Source organism: Carcharodon carcharias, chromosome 8 (genome assembly GCF_017639515.1).
Source record: "Carcharodon carcharias isolate sCarCar2 chromosome 8, sCarCar2.pri, whole genome shotgun sequence".
NCBI classification, from domain to species: Eukaryota; Metazoa; Chordata; class Chondrichthyes; order Lamniformes; family Lamnidae; genus Carcharodon; species Carcharodon carcharias.
The window spans coordinates 125,952,836-125,967,365 of NC_054474.1; the positions used below are offsets into that span (position 1 = coordinate 125,952,836).

At 41.5% G+C, this 14,530-nt stretch overlaps 1 protein-coding gene across 6 annotated transcripts in view; it reads left to right on the forward strand.

Annotated features, from left to right (window-relative positions):
* Positions 1 to 2,104: 2,104 nt before the first annotated feature.
* Positions 2,105 to 14,530, forward strand: part of dph7 (diphthamide biosynthesis 7) — a 45,686-nt gene continuing 33,260 nt past the window's right edge. For 2 of the 6 annotated variants that reach the window (XM_041193038.1, XM_041193031.1), the window contains exon 1: positions 2,107 to 2,278. The gene's annotated coding sequence lies outside the window, so the exon portion shown is untranslated. Of the gene's footprint in view, positions 2,445 to 14,331; positions 14,349 to 14,530 lie in introns of those variants that run through there. The other 4 variants (XM_041193036.1, XM_041193033.1, XM_041193037.1 and 1 more) reach the window with 4 other exon arrangements.

Below are 14,530 nucleotides of genomic sequence, written 5' to 3' on the forward strand. Positions count from 1 at the left end.
CATGTTTTGGAACGTCTTGAGGATATGAAAGGTGCTATATAAATGGAAGTGGTTTGTCATCAACCAATCTGAGCGGACACCGCCTGTGGACAAATGAAGAGTAGAGCACAGGTTTGTGGCTGGGATTCTCTGGGGATTATTTCCTAATTGTGGTGATTAAAGGAATGCTCGTGCTGTGCATCTGTACCATGGTTTATTGACCACCTCAAATTCATGTCATGTATGGATAGCAAGCTGGCTACAAAACAGAAAACAGGTTGTAGGGTTAAAGACCCGGTGGGAAATTGTATTTCACAAAGATTGGTGCTGGGACCATTATCATTCACCATTTACAAAAATGATTTGGAATCAGGAATTGGAATAACAATTTCTCAAACCGTGGACCATGCCAAATTGGGATGTGTTTAACACAGAGGAGGACGGTGACAAAATTTGGGTATTTATAAATTTGCAAAATGGGGCACGTAATTGGAAAATGAACTTCAATATAGATGTGTGAGGCGCTGCATTTTCATAGGCAGACTGCATACACCTTGGAAAATGAGTGTCTAAGTGAGGTGGGGGAACAGAGGGATCTGGGGGATACAGATACACAAATCACTAGCAATAGCAATACAGCATTACTAAGTCCCTAATAATAATATTTTAAAGAAACACATTCTCAGCCCAACATCAAAAATTCATATATAGACTATATAATCAAGCAAAAACATGGAAACACAGAACAATCATGTAGTGACAGAAATAGGTAAACAAATTCAAAAGGTAAGGGAAGTGCTAGATGGGATATTAAAAGGAATTTTGTATTGAAATTATATTAAAATTACAAACCAATACACTACTCCATTACAGACATTGAATAACATATAGATTTCATTATTTAAGTAGTTCACGGAGGACGTGAATCATGCAGGGAATAGGGCTACATCAGTACCTTTCCAACCTATGTCTTGTGGGGTTGAACTTAGCTGACCCTTCGTTGCTTTGGGCGTGGTGGTAGTTCTGAAACTGGGTAGATTGCTTAAGGGATTTTCTGATATTAGTACAAATATTAACTCTTGTTTGTAGAGTCTCAAGCAAACAGAGGATGAAAGGTTCATTTTTAGAAGGATAGAATTGAAAAGCAGAGAAGTTACATAGTTTTATAGAACTTTGATAAGATCACACTTAGTGCGCAGTTCCGGTCTGCATATAAAAATATCATGGCACTTGAGAAACTGCAAAAAAGATTTACTAGAGCAATACCAGAATTGAGAGTTTACACCATTTAGGGAGGATTGACTAGGCTGGGGCCTTTAAATAGGATAGAGGCCTTTAAAATGATTTAAATATTTAATAGGGAAGACACAAATTTGTGTTTGCTTGTGGTGGCATAGTGGTATTGTTACTTAGCTAGTAATCCTGATATGCAGGGTAATGCTCTGGGCACCTGGATTCAAATCCCACTGTGACAGATGGTGGAATCTGAATTTAGCAAAAAATCTGTGCTCACTTGATAGTATTAGGCGTTGTAAATATTGAATAGTCAATCATAAATCCAATAGTGAATTCAGGAGAAACTTCTTGAACCAAGGTTTGTGGCTGTGATTCTCTGGGGATTGTTTCCTTATTGTGGTGAGTGAAGAGATGCTCATGCTGTGTACCTCAAATTTCTGCCATGTATGGATAGCAAGCTGGCTACAACACGGAAAACAGATTGTAGGGTTAAAGACCTGGTGAGAAATCGTATTCCTCAAAGATTGTCGTTCACTATTTACATAAATGATTTACAATCAGGGTTAACGATTTCAAAATTTGTGGACCACGCCAAATTGGGGTGAGGTTAACACAGCGGAGCACTGACGAAATTCATACAGATATTTATAAACTTGCAAATGGTCAGAATCACAACTTTTTACCACAAGGAGTAGTTGAGGTAACTAGCATGAATGCATTTAATGGGCAGTTAGATCAAGGAGAAATGAATAGAGTGCTGATGAAATTAGACCAAGTAGTTTGGGAGGACGAACCTGTGAAAACTCTCTGAACTCAACAGCCCCAGCCCAGTGGCAGTTGAAGGGTACAGTCACATGCTGCGGTTCAAACGCGCCATGCGCCACCTCTGTCATCATCGAAACGGACGGACGGGCGGGCGTGGCTGTGAGCGAGCACGTAGCGCCGTGGTGTTTGGGCCAGAAGAGCTGTCAATAACCGAGAAGGCGCTGTGCGGGCGGGAGGCCATTGTTTTTTAAAACCGGAACTGAGCACGGTTGCCCGCGAGACTTGTGTGAAGGAAGCGGTCAGTCTGTGAGGGTCTGATTGGGGTGGGGAATTCCACGCGCAGCGGCCGTTGGTGTGTGGGGCGCGCGCGGGAAGCCTCAGTCCCATTGCTTGGGGGAGGGGAGCAGGGTTGCTAAGCTTCCCGGACTGTCTCGCGATTAAAGATTTATCGCCAAGGTGCTGCTGTAAGTAACTCGACAGAGAAATCATCGAGGCAATAAAATAGTTTTATTTTTAAAAATATTTGAACACCTCATTAATTAAAAACAGTATTGAACGTTGGGAAGGAGTAGGCTGTTTTGAGTGGAGGAGGCAGAAGGATAACATGATCAAATCTCCAGGAATATGTCCCACCAAAGTTGGCAACCCTTACTTTGATATTTTTGGGGGGGAGTAGATGGGTTTGGTCATCATACCTGCGCAGTCCAGCTCTTTCTCCCTTGGTCACTTTTTTTCTGTTGTGGGATTAATGCAGTTTTTAGTAACTAAATGGGTTTAGTTTGCATTAGAGAAATAAAACTCTTCAAGCGAGCAGTTTAATCTGTTTTTAGAGTTATCAAATGATTAGATGGTCCTGTATAGGCTCCCAGCTGACATGTTTTCCGAGGGTTGTGAGACCACTCTCATTCATATAATGTCTCATGTAGTAAAATGTCCCAGGGCTCTTCACAGGAGAGTAATCTAGACAAAAGTCTACACTGAGCTAAAGAAGGAGACATTAGGAAGCTTGGTCAGAGGTAGGTTTTACAGATGAAGGAAGAGACCAGTAAGAATTCCAGTGCTAGATCTTAAAAGACTTAATGCAGGGCTTCCAATGGAAATTGGGTATGCACAGGGCCAGAGTTGGAGAAATGCAAAGTTCTATACAACCGGCTGCCTATTCTATTCTAATCCAAGTCTAGCGGTGAGTTCCTGCTCTCTTTTCCCCCCGCCCCTCCTTTACATAGCTCTCAGTGCTACAGGCCTGGATTTCTACCTCTATATTGTCAGTGGGAATGAGTTCCTGGTGATACAGAGGCAAGGGAGAGCAGGCAGAATAAATGCTAAAGGGGAAATTAAGGGGTTTGCTTGGGGGATGGACATCAAGAGAAGGACAGTGGAAAAGGGAGGGGAGAAATTGATGAAGAGGAGTTGGTAAAAGAGAGAAGGTGCAAATGGATGGTAATAAAGTTGGTAGGAAAAAGGTACAAAGCTGGGAGCAGTGGATTTGGGAGAAGCTGGAAAGGAGGAAGGGCAGTGCTAGTATTAGCTTGGGAGGGGGTGGGGAGCTGAAAAGGGAAATCTTCAGGGCAAGTTAAGAATACTTGCTCAAAGGGTAGAATGGAAGAAGAGTGCCAGCTTGATATGTTGGAGGGAAAGAGAAAGAGAGATGATATCCAATATAGACAAGGGACGGTTCAAGAAGAGGTTCTCTGTGAAAAGGTATGGGTTGCTTGGGGTGGATTGCCTTTGGTCTGGTTTTGCTAAGGTAGTGTGTATTTGTTATCTTTTTGAAGATGTTGGTTCGCATTTGTATAGGAAGTTGGCATGTATGTATGATGTTGAGTACATGCCACATCTGTCCCTCATGGCAAGTACCCCAGTACCTCACCCAGGTGACCATTTTCAATTTTGAGATAAGACAGTGTCAATAGCGTATTTATGCGCTCCCTTGATGTCTACACTATCAGGCCGATGGCACTGAGTAGTGATTGTGAGCAGGTGCTTGTGTTGATCTCCATTTCCCCCAGCCCCGTCTCTCTCTCTCTCTCTCCCTCCCCTCCTTCCCCAGACTAGGAATGAAACCTGGGACTCTTATCTTTGCAAATCATCTCCTTACTAAATAAACTTGATGGAACCATTGAGGAGAATTGCTTTTTAAAACAATCAGGTTTGTTGACATGAATTCGAGGATTACATTAGGGATCTAGGAATTATTTTGAGGAAGGTGAGTTCAGTGGTAAAACATGTTTTTGTTTTAGGAGTTAAGTGTAAATATGAGAATCCCTGTTTTTTTTTAAAGATTATTAAATTCTTCTCTTCTGCCTTGCACATCCTTGAGTAGGCGTCCTGTTTTCAGGTTTTGGTGAATATTGCTTTGAAACTGACTGCTCAGAAATGTCCTCGGGCACTGTGGCAGGACTATCACCACCTTTCGAGTGAGATTTCTAATCAAAAAGCATGAAGTGAATTACAAATAGAATTGTTTATTTTTAGGAGCAAAAGTCACCAAATACAGATGAAAATGATTATCATTCCAACTGAATGAGCTGCTAGTACAGAGAGAAAGGATTGTAATTATCTCTGATTTTTCATGCACTGTTTATGGAAAAGATAGGAACTGAGTAGTCATGCAGCTTCTAGAGTATGTTTTGTCATTCAGTTAGATCATGGCTGATATGTATTCGCTCTATTTAACTGCCTTGGTTCTGTAATCCTTTTGCTCACCAAACATTTATCAATCTCAATTTTGAAATTTTTAAATTGACCTATCCTTAGCAACTTTTCGGGAATGAGAGTTCCAGATTTTCATTACTTTTTGTATGCAGAAGCACTTCCGGACTTCCCCTCGGTGGTCTAGCTCCAATTATACTGTTATGCCCTGTTGTTCTGTACTTCACCACCAGAGGGAGTAGTTTCTCCCTATCCTTTTTTCCCCTTTATTCATGGGTGTTGCTAACAGGTAATAAATTATTGCTCATCCTGAATTGTCCTTGAGAAGGTGGTGGTAGTGATCTGCTGCTTTGAACACTGCAGTCAATGAGGTTATTATATAGTGAGTTCTAGGATTTTGACTCGGTGGTGTTGAAGGAAGGATGATATATTTCCAAGTCAGGTTTGTGACTTGGAGGTGAACTTGCAGGTGGTGGCATTCTCATATGCCCATTACCCTTGCCCTTCTAAGTGGTAGAGATCTTTGGTTTGGAAGCTGCTGTCAAAAGTTGGCGAGTTACTGCAGTACATTTTATAGATGGTACACACTACAGCTGTGGTGCACAGGTGGGTGGAGGGAGTACTGTTTAAGGTGGTGAATGGGGTGCTGACCAAGCAAGCTGCTTTGTTTTAAATGGTGTTGAGCTTCTTGAGTGTTATTGAACTGTACTCATCTAGGCATGTGGGCAGTATTCCATCAGACTCTCAGCTTGTCTTCTAGATGGTGGAATTTATGTGGCTAGTGCAGTTAGGTTTTGTGGTCAGTGGTGACCTCCCAGGACATTGACCCGTGGGGGGATTCAACAATGGTAATGCTGTCGTGTTAAGGGGAGATGGTTAGATTCTCTCTTGTTAGAGATGGTCGTTACCTGGCACTTGTTTGGTGTGATGTTATTTGCCCCTGATCAGTCCAAATCCAAATTCTGATGTCCAGGTCTTGCTGCATGTGGGCATAGACTGTTTCAGTATCTCAGGAGAGTCACAAATGGTGCTGAACATTGTGCAATCATCAGTGAACATCCCACTTCTGGCCTCTTGATGGAGGAAGGTCATTGATGAAGCAGCTGAAAATGTTTGGGCTCAGATCACTGTCCAGAGGAATTCCTGCAGCAATGCTTTCCTGACTGAGATGATTGGTTTCCAACAAGCATAACCATCTTTCTTTGCGCTAAGTATGACTCCATTCAATGGAGTCTCTTTCCCCCTGATTCCCATTGATTTCAATTTAACTGGAACTGGTCATTTGGTAGTATAGAACATGAGTATTGCTGAAAAAAGAGACATGTCTGAGCTTTTTGTCTTGCACTCATCAGGACACTTACAAGAATACCAATATAAGGGGAAAACAATTTATACAGTATGTGAAGAGAGTGCTGATTGGTTGGCAAGCAGTGTTGCCATGGAGAATGCACCACTGATGGTGACTAACAGTTAACTGCCAAGCACTATTTGAAATTTAAACCAGGCAGCTTGACCCTGATTGGTTAAGGCATTGCCTTGATGAATGTTAGCAAATGGCTACCATTTATTTTGTTTAGCTGAAACAGGTGCAATATATGTAAATGTTCTTTCTGCCTGCAAAGAACAAGGCCCTGTGTTTAATATATGTAGCTTACAGTGCATGCAAATATGCCACACTGCAAGCCTGACTGACTATCTTAAATTGGTTGTCAGTGTAATTCTTAGCATACGAGGATTATTTAGCAAATGTTGTCCAATCGCGGAATCACAACTAATGTTGGACACTGTGTTTTGAGTTTTGAAAGCATGGACTGGCTGGGTATGGTCTGCGAACAGCAGAATGGACATGCTGCTTGATACGATCCCCTGGTCTTTGGTACGTATGTCCTACATACCTAGCATCACACTGGCGCTGAAATCCACATACCACATTACTCATTTGTGTGATAGGCAGAACGTCTTTTTGGCTTGATGGCAGCTTCCAGTTAGTGATGAATACCATTCATGTTGCTACTGCATAGTAGCCAGTGTGAAACAGCTAGCTTCACCTGTTGATCAAAACCTTTTAGATACGTTGCCCTTCTGAGGTCCACTGGACACTTTTTAAGGCCGAAAGTAATGACCTTAGGTTCGTTTGTGAGTTTGTGCAATATACGGTGTGAAATGATCTGATCAGGGTAACCATTATCCCACAGGATGCCTTTGATGCAACCCTATTTCAGCATCAAGCTTGCATATTTATGAGGTTGTCAATAAGACCAATCTTATAGCACGTGGAACTGTAAGAATCCCAATGCGTATGTTGACCAGTGAAGGTCAGCTTGCAGTAGATTGTGGTAGAGAATCCCCGGCTGATTTCTCAATTAGTATGGCAACGAAGGGGAAATGAATTTAACTGTTCCATTTCAAAGGTGAATTTGAATGCAAGATGGAGCCCGTTAAGACATGCAAGGAAATTGTTACATGCAGCTGTGGATTTAAATATAGCAAACGTAGCATCCACATATCGGAGATATGCAAGGGGTAGGAGGTTGGGTGTCATTCCTTCGAAGACATATTTCTCATGGAACCCAACAAAGATGTCTGCTAGACCTGGGCTTAGAGGGGATCCCGTGGCAACACCATCTGTTTGGGCATACATGCTGTCATTAAAACTGAACTCAACTGCGTGAATGCCGAGTTCATAAGTTCAATGAATACTGATTCATGCAATGGTGGCGTCTAGATCGCCATGATATAATGCTGCTGTGCAAATATCTATGGCTTCCTTAAGTGAAACATTGGTGAATCGGCTAGCAATGTCAAATGACCGCATGGACACAGCATTGCTATCAATATGCACATCCTGTGGGGCCTTCGTAAATGTGAAGGAATCCTTCACCATGTACATGGAAAACTTGCTCAAAACTGGTTGTAACAATTCGCCCAATCACTTAGCTAAATCATGCTGTGCAGAACCGGTCATAGGTAAGATGGGGCGTAGACATAACTTTTGTGTGTCTTGGGCAGCCCATACATACATGGATGTAGTGAACCGTGAGGACGAATCTGGTCATATGTATAAGTGGTGGTTCATCACTCTGGCACAAGTCCAGCAGCCTTTTTTTTAAGCTTACTTTTGAGCAAGGCTGTCTGGTCGTGTTGAGCGGCAGGTGCAATGGGTATGAATTTGGACCTGTTATTAAGAATGACATGCATTTTGTTGATATAGTTATGCTTGGCAAGGATGACTATTCCCATCCCTTTGTCAGGTTTACTGACATGTATATCCGGGTTGGTCTTAAGGCCTTGCAATGCTGCATGTTGCATGTGAAATGAGAACTCCTTGATCCCACAGTCAGATACTGCCTTGATGTCAAGGGCAGCCACTTTCATCTCACAAGTAAAAGTGGAAAATGCTGGAAATATTCAGCTGGTCTGGCAGTATTTTTGGAGTCAGAAACAGGGTTACTGTTTCAGGTCAGTGACCCTTTCAGTTCTTGTAACTCTTTCGAGTACAAACACGTTTCCATCTGTTTCAGATGAAGTTATATTGTTTCATAGTTTGCCATTGTGAGATTTGAACTCTTGATACTCTTTTTGAGTAAACCTGTTTCCATCTGTTTCAGATGAAGTTACATTGTTTCATAGTTTGCCATTGTGAGATTTGAACTCTTGATCTTGGGGTTACAAACCCAGTACCATAACCACTTGGCCATTTAGGCCAAAAATGCCCAAAGACTGCATCGTCCAATTGACTGGCTTGAAGGTGAAAGATTGTGATGGTTGGGGATTGAACCCAGGTCAACCGCTTGGGAAGCACCCATGCTTACCATTACACCACCATCGCTGACTATACACGTTTCCATCTGTTTTTCAGATGAAGTTACATTGTTTCATAGTTTGCCATTGTGAGATTTGAACTCTTGATCTTGGGGTTACAAGCCCAGTACCATAGCCACTTGGCTATTTAGGCCAAGCTTTTTCAGTTCTTGTAGCTGTACTAGATTAGCTTGGTTAGGAGTGTGATTAGTTCTGGATGGCAAATCTTCAGTGTTACAGCTGGATGTTGTCAGGGGCCATAACCTTTGCCATATCCATTGCACTCAGCTGTTTCTTAGTATCACATGGAGCAATCTAATTAGCTGAAGAGTGGCACCTGTGATGCTGAGGATTTCAGGAGAAGATGGAGAAGGCACTTCTGGCTAAAGATGGTTGCAAACACTTCAGCCTTGTCTTCTGCACTGGAGTGCTGGGCTCCCTCATTTTTGGGGATGTCATGGAGCTACCTCCTCTGGTTAGTTGTTTAATTGTCCACCACCATTCACAACAGGATGTGTCAGGACTGCAAAGCTTTGATTTGACCTGTTGCTTGTGATACAGTTTAGCTTTGTCTTTAGCCTGCTGCTTCTGTTTAGCATGCATGTAGTTCAGTGTTGTAACTTCACCAGGTTGGCACCTCATTTTTTTAGGAATGTCTAATGTTGCTTCTGGCATGCTCTCCTACACTCTCATTGAACCAGAGTTGGTCCTCTGGTTGCTGATGGCTCAGTGTTTTATGGAAGCCCAGTTTTCAGCTGCTAGACCTGAATCTATTAATCTTTAATCATCTTAGATACCTCAATTAGATTACTCCTTAATCTTCTTGATGAAGGGAATATAAACCTATGGTTCCTGCTCAGGCACCTAAATATGATACAGCACAGAAGGGAGTCATATTCTCTATCCTCAATCTTCCTACAAAAATATATAATTTTACACTTTGCAGGGTCAAATTTATTTTGCCACATTTCTGTGCAATTTAACAGTCGTTGCCCACCCAGTGGTCTGCTGCCCTCCCAGTTGCCTGCACTACATTTCAAAGTTTTGTATCATCTGCAATCTTTGAAATTATGCTCTGTATTCCCAGATTCTTGCTCCCAGTGTGGACGAGAGCGGGGACTGTAGGGAGAATGAGCATAGCACCATGGTACAGGGAGCCATTCAAGTTGGGGGGAGAAAAGAGAGATGTAGTTGTAATCGGGGATAGTTTGGTTGGGGGAATACTGTTCTCTGTAACCAGGATTGAGAGTCCCGAAGGCTGTGTTGCCTGCCTGGTGACAGGGTTAAGGATATTTCATCTGGGCTGCAGAGGTACTTGGAGTGGGAGGGGAAAGATCCAATTGTCGTGGTCCACGTAGGTACCAACGATATAGGTAGAATGAGGAAAGAGGTTCTGCTGAGGGAATACAAGCAGCTAGGGGCTAAATTAAAAAGCAGAACCAAAAAGCTAATAATCTCCTGATTACTACCTGAGCCATGAGCTAATTGGCACAGGGTCAATAAGATTAAAGAGATAAATATGTGGCTCAAAGATTGGTGTGGGAGAAATGGGCTTGAATTCATGGGATATTGGCACCAGTATTGGGGAAAGAGGGAGCTATTCCATTCAGACGGGCTCCACTTGAATCATGCTGGGACTAGTGTCCTGGCGAATCGTATAACTAGGGTCGTAGATAGGGCTTTACACTAAATAGTTGGGCGGGGGGGTGATTTCAGTTGCATAGAAATATAAAAAATCAAAGTTTAAGGGGAGGGTAAGAGTGCAGGTTAGTGAAGGGGCTGATTGTTACCAAAAAGTGAAAGGGAAGGACAGTGTGTGTGAATGCCATATTGCACCAAAGAATCATACAAGAGTAGGGAAAATTGACAATAGGCCAAACTTAAAAGCTTTGTATCTGAATGCGTGTAGCATTCAGAATAAAACTAATGAGTTAACAGCGCAAATAGAGATAAATAGGTATGATTTGGTGGCGATTACTGAGACATGGTTACAGGAAGAACAGGTTTGGGAGTTGAATATCCTCAGTGTTTCAGAAAGATAGGCAGCAAGGAAAAGGAGCTGGTGTGGCTTTGTTAGTAAAGGAAGAGATCAGTGCTATAGTGAGGAATGATACAGGCACTGGAGAGCAAGACGTAGAGTCAGCCTGGGTAGAAGTAAGAAATAGCAAGGGAAAGAAATCCCTGGCGGGAGTAATCTATAGGTCCCCAAACAGTAGTTCAGTAGTAGGGCACAGTATAAACCAGGAAATACTGGGAGCATGTAAGAAAGGCACAGCAATAATCATGGGTGATTTTAATATGCATATAGACTGGACTAATCAAATTGGCGAGGGTAGCCTCAGGGGAGAGTTCATAGTGTGTATTAGAGATCGTTTCTTGGAGCAATATGTTGTGGAACCAATCAGGGAGCAGGCTATTCTGGATTTGGTTTTGTGTAATGAGATGGGATTAATTAATGATCTCATAGTAAAGGATCCTCTAGGAAAGAGTGATCATAGCATGCTTGAATTTCAAGTTCAGTTTGAGAGCGAGAAACTTGAGTCCCACACTAGTGTTCTGGAGTTAATCATAGGCATGAGGGCAAATTTGGCCCTAGTGGACAAGGTAGGACAGTTGATGAACAGTGGCAGATATTTAAGGAGATATTCAATTCCTCCCAAGTAAAATATATTCCAAAGAGGAGAAAGATGGTAAGAGGGGAAAAAAGCATCCATGGCTAAGCAAGGAAGTTAAAGATAACATAAAGGCAAAAAATAAGGCATACCAAATTGCATAGGTCAGTGGCAGGCTGGAAGATTGGGAAACTTTTAAAGATCAACAAAGGGTTACTTAAAAAAAATAAAAAGAGCAAAGGTAAATGATGAAAGAAAACTAGTGCAAAATGTAAAAACTAATAGCAAAAATTTCTACAAGTATATAAAAGGAAAGAGAGCTAAAGTGAATGTTGGTCCCTTGGAGGATGAGACTGGGGAGTTAATAGTGGGGAATGCTGAAATGGCAGAGATGCTCAATCAATATTTTGCCTCAGTTTTCATGGTGGTGGACACTAGTACCACCCAAATAGTGACAGGTAGTGCAGAGGGTATAGAGAAGGAGGAACTTAGAACAATCACCATCACTAGAGAGAAAGTACTGAGCAAACTATTGGGATTAAAGGGTGACCTGATGGCCTACATCCCAGGGTCTTAAAGGAAGTGGCAGCGGAGATAGTGGATGCTTTGGCCATAATATTCCAAAATTCCCTGGATTCTGGAAAGGTTCCAGTGGATTGGAAAAATACTAATATAACGCCCTTATTCAAAAAGGCTGGGGAGGCAGAAAGTAGGAAACTATAGACCAGTTAGTTTAACATCTGTCGTTGGGAAATTGTTGGAATCCATTATTAAATAAGTCATAATGGGGCATTTGGAAAGTCAAAATGCAATCTATCAGAGTTAGCATGGTTTTATGAAGAGTAAATCGTGTTTGACTAATTTGCTACAGTTCTTTGAAGATGTGACAAGCAAAGTGGATAATAGGGATCCTATAGATGTAGTATATCTGGACTTCCAGAAGGCCTTCGATAAGGTGCCACACAAAAGATTAATACACAAGATAAGATCGCACTGAGTGAGGAGTAATATATTAGCTTGGATAGAGGATTGGCTAACCAACAGAAAGCAGAGATTTGGAATTCATGGTCTTTTTCTGGATGGCAAGCTGTAACTAGTGGGGTGCCACAGGGTGCAGTCCTTGGGTCCCAACTATTTACAATCTATATTAATGCCTTGGATTCAGGAATAGAAGGTTCTATAGCTAAATTTGCAGATAGGTGAGAAAGTAAGTTGCAATGAAGAATTAAGAAATTTACAAATGGATATGGTGAATGGGCCAAAATTTGACAGGTGGAGTTTAACATGGATAAGTGTGAGGTTATCCATTTTGGTCGGAAGAATAAAAAGGCAACTTATCATTTAAATGGAGAGAAACTTCAGAATGCTTCAGTGCATGAATCGCTGAAGGATAGTATGCAGGTACAGCAGGTAATAAGGAAGGCAAATGGAATTTTGGCATTTATTGCTAAAGGAATAGAGTATAAAAATAGGGAAGTGTTGCAACTGTACAAGGCATTGGTGAGACCGCGCCAGGAGTACTGTGCACAGTTTTGGTTCCCTTACTTGAGGAAGGATGTAGTTGCATTGGAGGCGGTTCAGAGGAGGTTCACTAGATTGATTCCAGAGATGCGGGGCTTGTCTTTTGAGGAGAGATTGAGTAGTTTAGGCCTATACTCACTGGAGTTTAGAAGGATGAGAGGAGATCTAATTGAGGTATATAAGATGCTAAAGGGGATAGACAAAGTAGATGTGGAGTGGATGTTTCCTTTTGTGGGGCATTCTAGAATCAGAGGCCATAGTTTTAGGCTAAGGGGTGGTAGATTTAAATCAGAGATGAGGAGGAATTACTTTTCTCAAAGGGTCGTGAATCTGTGGAATTCACTACTTCAGAATACAGTGGATGTGGGACGCTGAATAAGTTTAAGGAGGAGATACAGATTTTTCATTAGTAACGGGTTGAAACGTTATGGAGAGAGGGCGGGAAATTGGAGTTGAGGCCGAAATGAGATCAGCCATGATCGTATTGAATGGTGGGGCAGGCTCGAGGGGCTGAATTGCCTACTCCTAGTTCTTGTTATGTTCTTATGTCTAAAATGCATTTTGAAAAGAGTAGTCCTAATACTGACCTCTGGTTAACGCCATTGTATACTTCCCTCCAGTCTGAAAAATGATTATTGACTACTCCGCTTTCTGCCCCTTAGCCAATTTTGTTTCCATGTTGTCGCTGTCCCTTTAATCTTATGGGTTTCAATGTTGCTAACAAGTCTATTATATGATAGTTATTCAAATATCTTTTTAAAGTCCATATACATAATATCATCCGCACTAACCTCATCAACCCTCTGTGACGATCAAATTAGCCAACCATGATATGTTTTAACAAATTTGCGCTGTCTTACATTTATTAGCCTGTTATTTTCCAAGCGCCAATTCATTTTATCCTAGATGATTGACAGTTTCCCCACCACAGACCTTAGATTGATAGATCTGTAGTTGCTGAGTTGTCCCCCCCCTCCCTTCATTTGAACAGGGTGTAACATTTACAGTTCTACAATATTCTGGTACCACTCCTATATCTAAGGAGGATTAGAAAATTGTGATCAGAGCTTCCACAAATTCCACCCTTGCTTCTCTTGGCAATCTAGATTGTATCCCATCTGGATTGAGTAACTGTTGTGGCACAGCCGATGGTAAATGCTGAGTTGTTCAAATTCCAAAGGGAAACTTGAAACAACTGCCACAACTTGTTTTGCAACTTGTATAAATTTCATTATGTGTGTCTTGAATTCGGTAGTAATAAGACCATCAAGTCTTCTAGGTTTTTACAAAACTGGATTAAACATTTATTAGCAAGAAAAATTATTTTTAAGCACATACATATGTCTACAAATTAATACTATAATAACTTCTAAATCCCCTACTTAATCTCACTCCCAGTTACATTTTCGTTAAGGCAACAGTAAGATGCACAGATTTTAAAAGACCCAGGCGAGGTGACACACAATACCCTGAACCAGTTGAATTCAGTGTGAGTTTTCTTAACTTCAGTTCAACGAAGACAGCTTGTTTTGTTGCATTGATGCTGAAGGCCTTTCACACTTGTTAGATTTAAAAATGCCTATCCTTATGTTAATATGGCAATCATCTTGTTAAAACCAAAATCTTGGTGATGGGCATTAATTATCCCAACTAAATAGGATAAAAAGGTACAGCTGGAATAGTTTTTGTGGAAGCTACTGGAAGTTAGTGGCACTGAGGAGTTGTCCTGGAAATAAACCAAGAGACTTGCCTGGATTAATTCTGCCACCACAACCTCTTATTGTGAGTAACACCTTATAGCCTTTGGCCCTTTATACATATTTTCCCCGTTGAATGTAAATTCCCATTGTTTCACTATGTCTTTGGATTTTGCCTTCCTGATCATAAAAATCCCTCCTAGTACTAAGTTTTACTTGTAATCTTTGGGAAAAATAAACATATTGTTTCTAAACTTCTCTTGGCTA